The sequence below is a fragment of the Apodemus sylvaticus genome, chromosome 23, assembly GCF_947179515.1.
Source record: "Apodemus sylvaticus chromosome 23, mApoSyl1.1, whole genome shotgun sequence".
Taxonomy (NCBI): Eukaryota; Metazoa; Chordata; class Mammalia; order Rodentia; family Muridae; genus Apodemus; species Apodemus sylvaticus.
The window spans coordinates 50094372-50103413 of NC_067494.1; the positions used below are offsets into that span (position 1 = coordinate 50094372).

At 40.8% G+C, this 9042-nt stretch overlaps 1 pseudogene; it reads right to left on the reverse strand.

Moving 5' to 3' along the window:
- Nucleotides 1–7343, reverse strand: part of LOC127673754 (alpha-enolase-like) — a 25647-nt pseudogene extending 18304 nt beyond the window's left edge.
- Between the last annotated feature and the right edge of the window lie 1699 nt (nucleotides 7344–9042).

Sequence of the window (9042 nt, forward strand, 5' to 3'; positions counted from 1 at the left end):
TCTGGAAGAAGACTGGTCAGGCATCTTTGGAGAAGTGTAGATAATGTGACTAGGGGTGGTATTTCCACAGTTAATTTTTTTCTGATTCTTTATGTTTCTTGATGACTCCTAAGTGTTATGATGATCAGGGAAAAGGCAGAAGGCACAGCCTAAATATGGACCTGTCTTTTCTGAGTGGCCAGGTTCATTGTCATGCTCAGACGTTTCCAGTCATGGGGTGCCTTGGAGAAGATGTCATTACCATCTTTCTTTTGGAGAAAGACAGACTTAAGATAAATCTTGGGGACCAAGATGGATGTGTCATCAGCCTTGCCCTGGTACACCTGATGTACATGACTTTGATCTCATTGGGTTGAACAAGGTAGAGGAAGCTCACATCAAATGAATCTTGATTCTGGGTGACTGAAGAAAGTTACACCATACTCCTCACTAGGTGAAAGTCAAAAGCTATCTATCTATTTTAAATTAGAGACCTGGATACCAGAGACAGTTTCTGTGACCAGCCATTCTGAAACTTACTCACTATAACTCTTTTTTTCCTGACAAAAATAGATAGTACCAGCTATGCCAAGGAGAGCACAGCTACATGAGTTAATGAGAATGGATATTTGACAATGTGATACTTTCTGAAAAAAAAAATCACCATTCTTCTGGGTGAGAATAGCAAGATGCTCTAGTGTTAACCAATGTTGCTGTAATTTTATTTAATTATAGATTCTAGACCTTTATACAGTTATTTTTGGATAGTTTCACTCTCACCTATAACTAGATTGTTCTTTTTTTTTTTTTAATTGGATATCTTATTTGTTTACATGTTAAATGTTATCTGCTTTCCTGGTTTTCCATTTGCATACCCCTATCCCACCCACCCCCTTACCCTGCTTCTGTGAGGGTGCCCTCCCACCCACTCCCACCTCACTACCCTAGCATTCCTCTACACTGGGGCATCAAGCCTTCACAGGACCAAGGGCCTGCCCTCCCATTGATGCCAGATAAGGCCCCTTCAGCTTCTTCAGTCCCTCCCCTCACTACTCCATTGGGGTCCCTGTGCTCATTCCAACAGTTGGCTGTGAGCATCCACATCTGTATTGGTTAGGATCTGGCAGAGCCTCTGAGGAGACAGCCCTATCAGGCTCCTATCAGCAAGCACTTCTTGGCATTAGCAGTAGTATCTGGGTTTGGTGTCTACATGTGGGATGGATCCCTAGGTGGGGCAGTCCCTGGATGGCCTCTCCTTTAGTCTCTGCTCCACTCTTTGTCCCTGTATTTCCTTTAAACAGGAGCAATTCTGGGTTAAAATTTTGGAGATGGGCAGGTGACCCGATCCCTCAACCAGGGGACCATGCCTAACCTCTGGATATGGTCTTGACAGCTTCTCCCTCCCTTTTGTTTGACATTTTAGCTAATATCATCCCTGTGGGGTCCTGGGAGGCTCTTGCTTTCCTGGCACCTGGGACTTTCTGTTTGCTACCCCCAGTTCCCCATCCCCTGTTGCTACACACCTCTGTTCAATCTCCTGACCCTCTGTACATCTCCTCTATACCTGATTCTGCCCCTCTTATTCCCCCCCCCCCACTTCTCTTCCTCCCAAGTCCCTCCCACCCTCTACTTCCCTTGATTAAATTGTTCCCCCTTCTAAGCAGGACTGAAGCATCTATTCTTTGGTCTTCCTTACTCTTAAACTTCATGTGGTCTGTGAGTTGTATCATAGGTGGGAATTCTGAGCTTTTTGCCTAACAGGTACTTATCAGTGAGTGCATACCATGTGTGTTCTTTTGTGATTGAGTTACCTCACTCAGGATATTTTCTAGTTTCATCCATTTGCCTGTGAATTTTGTGAAGTCACTGTTTTTAATAGCTGAGTAGTACTCCATTGTGTAAATGTATCACATTTTCTGTATCCATTCCTCTTTTGAGGGACATCTGGGTTCTTTCCACCTTCTGGCTATTATAAAATGACTGTAATGAGCATAGTGGAGCATGCATTCTTATTACGTGTTGGAGCATCTTCTGGGTCCATGCCCAGGAGTGTTACAGCTGGATTATTTTTCTACTCCATTTGCTGTGAGAGTTTTCTCCGGCCTTCCAGTAGATTAGAGCTCTCTGAAGACAGGCAAGATTTAATATTTTTCAGTATTCCCTAGTACCTACCAAAAGGCTTCTTGCTGGGTGGGAGTTTGGTGAATATTTATTAAATATTCCCCAGGGGATGAAACACACTGTGGAAAACCTATATGTAGGAACTAACTATGACTTCAGAATATGTTTTGATTGATATTTGTAAAAAAGAGAAGGCAGAAGAGGCACACTTTAGTTACTTTTCGTGTTGCTATAATAAAGTACCCTGATCAAAGCCGTTTTATGGAAGAAAGGGCTTATTTTATTTGAAGTCCCAGTGTATATATTAGCTTAGGGTAGGGAACGCGTGTTGGCAGGAACAGGAGGCAGCCAGTTGTACTGTGTTCACAGTCAGGAAGTAGAGTGATGGCTGTTTGGGTTCTGCTGCTTGTACTTTCTCTCCGAGTAGGTTCTGTGTTGTAGGCCTCTGGAATGGCATTGTGGGCAGGATGCCTTTGTGCATTATGTAATGGTTATCCTTGCGTTATTCCAATGCTGATTTCTCTGCCACATGTCTTCTTTCAATCCAGACGCTGTATTGAAATGCTTAAGTCAAGAATCTCCTGTCTCTAGTTTGTATACAAATTCTTACCATTAATTCTCTGCCTTGTTAATAGATACTAAGAAGTATCTCGGCAGAAGAAGAGTTAATATGGAGGAGTCTTCTACCAGCCAAGGAGATGAGAGAGGAATAAGAGAAAGTAAAATGGCCACGAGGAGGAAGAAAGATAAAGTTCTTGAGAATTCAACAGAAAGTGGAAGGCCTAATTCTAAATATTTGGGAGCGTGGCTAGCAGGTAGGAGGATTAAGTTAATGTAGACCAATACTTCTCAGGTATTGAGGTGAAGCTTTAAATCAGTCTTGGTTTCTCTGTGTTGTCACTGAGGGCTAGAAAAGGTAAAGAACTACAGCTGGTGAATTAATTAATTAATTAATTGTTTACATTTATAATAAAATGATTTATTTTGCATGATGCCTTCCACACTTGTGTCATTTCATTTCAGTTAACCTAATCTAGATAATCCCTTACAGGCAGAAGAAGAGATTTGTTTCCATGGTGATTGTACATCTGGTCAAATTAACAATCTGTACAAACTATTACAAGGCATTAAGAATAGATCAAAGTCCCCAAAATGATTATATTAAAATTGCATTTTAATGAAACTATTTTGGAAACAGAAAGAGTAAACATTTTAATTTGCAGAGATGCAAGGTAATTCTGGCCTGAGGAGTAGATATTCAAACGAAATACAAACATGGAGAGTCAGAAGGAAGCAAAGTGAATCTACTTAGTTCCTTAGTAGGAGTGACTACACAATCGGAAATGAACCTTACTTAGACTAGCAAAGGCCTAGCTAGTTATGTTCCTCAAACATGTGCAGTCTTAGAAAACATCTTCTTAAACTGATGTTCCTAGCTTTAGGCTCTTTTAAAATAGTTATAGGACAGTTTCTTTTCATGCAAAAGAGAATTATACTCTTGCATTTGATGATTTGTTTTTGTCATTGGCTACATCTTCTAGAAGAGGTTAAAAAAGTTCATCATGGTCCCAAGTGTGCCATGAAACCCCAGCAGCTTGTAAAGCAAACAAAAGCAATGGAAAGATATTCCAGCTCCTCCATGGAGAAGTCCAGCATTTCAATTCTGCTAGCATTGTTCAAACTCAGAAGCATGACATCACCGAATCTTGTCAGAACAGCCTGTACTGATGGGAAGAAGGAGAATCTGGTAATATTTCAGTCAATGAAAAACGTATGCATTTGTTAGCAAGCAAGAGAAATCCGTGGCCATATTAACCTAGCTCCTTTTAATTAAATTGCTTCAAAATGATCACAGTGAAAAGTACTTCACGAGATCACTGGGGTAAGTCATCTGACCAAGGCGGGGAACAGAGTGATGTGATAGGATGTTTTCCAAAAGCCCTACTCGGATAGTTAGGACTGCAAGGACACAATTTGCCCTTCTGCAACAGTTTTCAATGTGTGAAATCTCTGAACGTCCAAAAAGGATAAGCCATTTTAGACACGACTTTACTTGCACATTCTATTTGACTGACTTAGGACAAGGAATGAAAATAAAAGAAAGTTGTTTGCTATGTAAGATTTTAGTTCTACCCAGTGCTATCTTTTGTTTAGAATTAGTATAGTAAGGTATTTTGTTTGTTTGTTTTTGCTATATTATGATCTTGGACACACAGAAATACTTGGTGATATCTGTTGTATTAATAATGACTAAATATAGCTATATAATTCTGGGACATAGCCAGTAGGTGTTTAACCTGTAGATAAATAATTAGAAGTGAAATAATAATTTTGACTAGGTGTTCTAGTTGACCTAGAGTAAATATATAAATCTAAATATGTAAAATCATATTTAGCAGCAGAGATCAGTTATTGTGATCTTTCATCAGAAACTTTCTCTGTGGCTATGGACTTCATCTTATCTACTAGTGTATAGGTACTTTCCATGATGTTGGGGGGGGGGTCCTTTTTGTACTTATTTATGCAGTAAAACATAGTATAATGATGATCTGTGTATAGAAAATGAGGACTTTGGCAGGTCATTAGTAATTGCGTATCGACTAGAATAAACATTAGGTCTCAGTTTTATTCCGTTCACTTTGACATCACTCTTGAAACCATCTTTGGCATTCATCTTTCACCATGGATCTATGGTCAGTATCTTCAAAATACATCTACAGGGAACAAACCGCTCTCACCACCTCCATTGCCATCCCAAAATACCTCTACAGGAACCAACCCCTCTCGCCACCTCCATTGCCATCCTAGTTTAAATATGATCATCCTCACTGCCTAAGTGTACCCACCTAACTGCTCTGTTTATTTGTCTTTTCCTTATTAGGATATACAATGTACTGATCCTGTGTAAATACAGCCCAAACCATGTCAGTGCTTCACTATTCTATATTGTAGAAAAGTTGACTTTATATTACTGGCCTCCACATAAGTGCGTGCACACACACACACACACACACACACACACACACACACACACGCACACACACCCCACTACGTGCACATACACACACAAAAGCATGCCGATATTTCAGTATTTTGTGTAGAAGCAAAATCTTTCCCTTCAACCATGGTGGGAGTCATATATAGTTGAGTATCACAATTGATATTTATAAAAATGCCTCTACACCATCAAGAAAACTCTAGAGAGGGATAATTCATTGCAGTTATAGATTATAAGAACACTTACACCATACTTGTCATTTTGAAGTTTGTTTTCCTTTACAATTAAATTGTTTTTATTATGTCACAGGTTGAGAAGGTTGGTTTCTTGGATTTGATTTTTAATGTTTTCCTCTAGCTCTTTATTCTTGACCTTGGAGTAGCACTGATCATGATAGTTTCTGAAAATGTAGTCAGTGAACAGGAAGAAATGGGGCTGAAGAGACAGGATCATCAGTGAACTATGCTTCTTCCTCTTGCAGAGAGTTCAGTTCTTAGGAGCCGTGTTTGATGACTCACAACAGCGTGTATACAGCTCCAGGAATCTAGCAACCTCCACTGGCCTTTCTGGGCTCTCCAACACATATGCACATACCACCCCCCCCCACACACACATAGGCATAAATTTGGAAAAACCTTTAAAAGAAAACTAAGGAAAGAAGAGACCGATGAAGGGAGGTGGGAGGGAGGGAAGAAAAGCAGACTTGGGAAGGGAGCCACTTTTACCTTAGAGAAGTCAAGAAGTAATTTGGAAGCTCTTGCCTTTGAGCTGAGTATTGCATATTAATGGTTTGTTTTTAGGTGGACACAGAGGACATTGAATAATGAGTGCAGTGAGCCCAATGCCATAGTCGATCATCTAAATGTGTGTGTAGCCCGCACTATAAATGTTTAATTGGAGCCTTCATTAAATAGAGACTTTCCTATTACTCAGTCCATTCAAATAGAATCTAGGTGCAGGAGGATTCCTGGGGACAGTTTGGTACAGAATTTCACAGCATAAACACAAAGTGATATTCTCTCTCTCTCTCTCTCTCTCAGATTTGTTATTGTATATAAGTACACTGTAGCTGACTTCAGATACACTAGAAGAGGGTATCAGATCTCTTAATGGATGGGTGTGAGTCACCATGTGGGTGCTGGGATTTGAACTCAGGACCTTCGGAAGAGCAGTCAGTGCTGTTACCTGCTCCATGATGTTCCTTCTCAAAGGGACATTGCTAAATGTGTGGGAAGAGTTTTAGTTGTCAAAGCAGAGTGGTAGTGTATCAAGTAGTTAGAATCAAGGAACGCTTCAAATATCTTACAATACACAGGATGGTACCCAATTCCATAGAGTTTTCTTGCTCAGAAAAGGTGTTGATGAAACACGGGTGCTAGTAAGATTTAGTATCTAGATTTAGTATTTAGTATCTAGATTTAGTACTTATTATTTAGTTTTAATATCTAAAATCTATGATAGGACTGAGTCTAATATTTTTACGAGTAGAATTTTAAAAAATAAAATCCCATTGAGATTATATAAAGAATTAAATACACATGGATTCTAAATGAAAGTTTTCAGAGTGCCCTTTTAAAGTCTAGGTTGATATTTTAGTGTGTGATAGCCACTAGTACAGCTTCCTAATATTTGTCTGTAGTACTGGTTTATATTTCTCTATTTTGTGCTGCTGGATAGTGAAAAAGTATAGTGGAGATTGAGTAATCTGTATAAACAGTAATTTATCAGCTCTCAGTTCTCATAGCGAAGATGCCAAGGCGTGACTATGCGGCACAGACCTTCTTGTGTCCAAGCAGAAGTGCAAATAGCACAAGAGAAGAACTGGCCCGAGGGTCATTATTACCCATAATGTTCATCTATTCACGAGTACTTTGCCTCCCCAGTGTAAATACCACTAACCCCCAACTCCCAACACTGTAATATTGGTGATCAAGTTTCTACTCTTGAATTCTGGAGGCCACATCTATATCATAGCCCAATTTTTTTTATTGTATATTTTATTTACATTTCAAATGTTATCCCCTTTCCAGGCCTCCCCTCCTGAAACCTCCTATCCCATCCCCCTCCCTCTGCCTCTATGAGGGTGCTCCCCTACCCACTCACCCACTCCTGTCTGCCCGCCCTTGCATTCCCTTACACTAGGGCATCGAACTTCCATGGGGCCAAGGGCCGCTTCTCCCACTGATGTCCAACAAATCCATCCTCTCCCACATAAGCGGCCCACCGGAGCCGTGGGTCCCTCCATGTGTATTTTTTGGTTGGTGGTCTAGTCCTGGGAGCTCCAGGGGTTCTGGCCAGTTGACAGTGTTGCCCCCCACCTCATCTCAACCCCTGCCACAGGCCTCCAAACTGCCTCAAGTCCTTCAGTCCATCTCCAACTCCTCCATCAGGGACCCCACAGTCAGTCCAATGGTTAGCTGTGATCATCCACCTCTGTATTTGTCAGGCTCTGTCAGAGCCTCCCAGGAGACAGTCACAGTAGGATCCCTTCAGCAAGCACGTCCTGGCATCTGCAATAGCATCCTGGTTTGGTGACTGTATATGGGATAGATCTTCAGATGACACAGTCTCTGGATGGCCTTTCCTTCAGTCTCTGTTCCACACTTGGTCTCCATATTTCCTTCTATTAGTATTTTATTTCCCCTTCAAAGAAGCACTGAACTTCCATCCACACTTTGGTCTTCCTTCTTCTTGAGCTTCATACGGGTTGTGAATTACATCTCGGATACTCTGAACTTTTGGGCTGATATCCACTTCTCAGTGAATGCATACCATGTGTGTTCTTTTGTGACTGGGTTACCTCACTCTGGATGACATTTTCAAGTTCCATCCATTTGCCTAAGAATTTTATAAAGTCATTGTTTTAAATAGCTGAATAGTACTCCATTGTGTAAATGTACCACATTTTATGTATCCATTCCTCCGTTGAAGGACATCTGGGTTCTTTCCAGCTTCTGGCTATTATAAATAAGGCTGCTATGAACATAGTGGAGCATGTGTCCTTATTACATGTTGGAGCATTTTTTGGGTATATGCCCAGGAATGGTATAGCTGGGTCCTCAGGTGGTATTATGTCCAATTTTCTGAGGAACCTCCAGACTGATTTCCAGAGTGGTTGACCCAGCTTGCAATCCCACCAACAGAGGAGGAGTGTTCCTCTTTCTCCACATCTTTGCCAGCATCTGCAAAGATCGATCTTAGTCCTGTTTTTACAGTGATTTCAATATCAAATGGAGATGACTGAAGTCAATAAGCAGCAGGTGAAGAGTGTTCGCTGTTTTAGCCAGGAAGAGCGCTACTTGCTTTGACTGCTGGGAATGCAGATGGCCTCCTTACTCCCCTCTGTCTCACATGTCCAATGGCTGAAGTCGCACAATACTAATGCATGCCAAGGTATCTTTTTTATTTGCACTGCATTTTCTTATTGTGGTTTCCACCTTCATAATTAAAATTTATTTCCCCATCTTGTTCACACCAGTTAGGATAGAAGTGATGTTGTAAAAACAAACAAACAAACAAACAGCAAAAGGGAAAAACAAAACCAACAACAAAAACAACCTTTGAAACCTGGCACATTACCTTAGTGAAAGGATAAATGGTTTTCTTTATAGTTCTTCTACTGACAGGAGCTTTGAGAAGGGTATCCTGAGGTTTATAGCATGGGATCTTTTCCCAAACATAAAACCTAGCACTGGATTGGTCCAATCTCCAGCTTGACAGCTCCTTTAAATTGAAATGCGACTGGTGCTACACTTCATCTCCCACGTTCCCACCTGGCTCTCATCTCCTCTGATGTTTATTTATGTAACAGGGTAGGTAAGATCTGGCTGTGTCTTTCTGACACCAGTTCAGGCATGCCTGAGCTAGTTATTACAAGACTGGTTTCAACACTAACCCTTGAGCAGCAAAGATCTTAACACTGTGCAATCTGCCCGAAGTGTTTT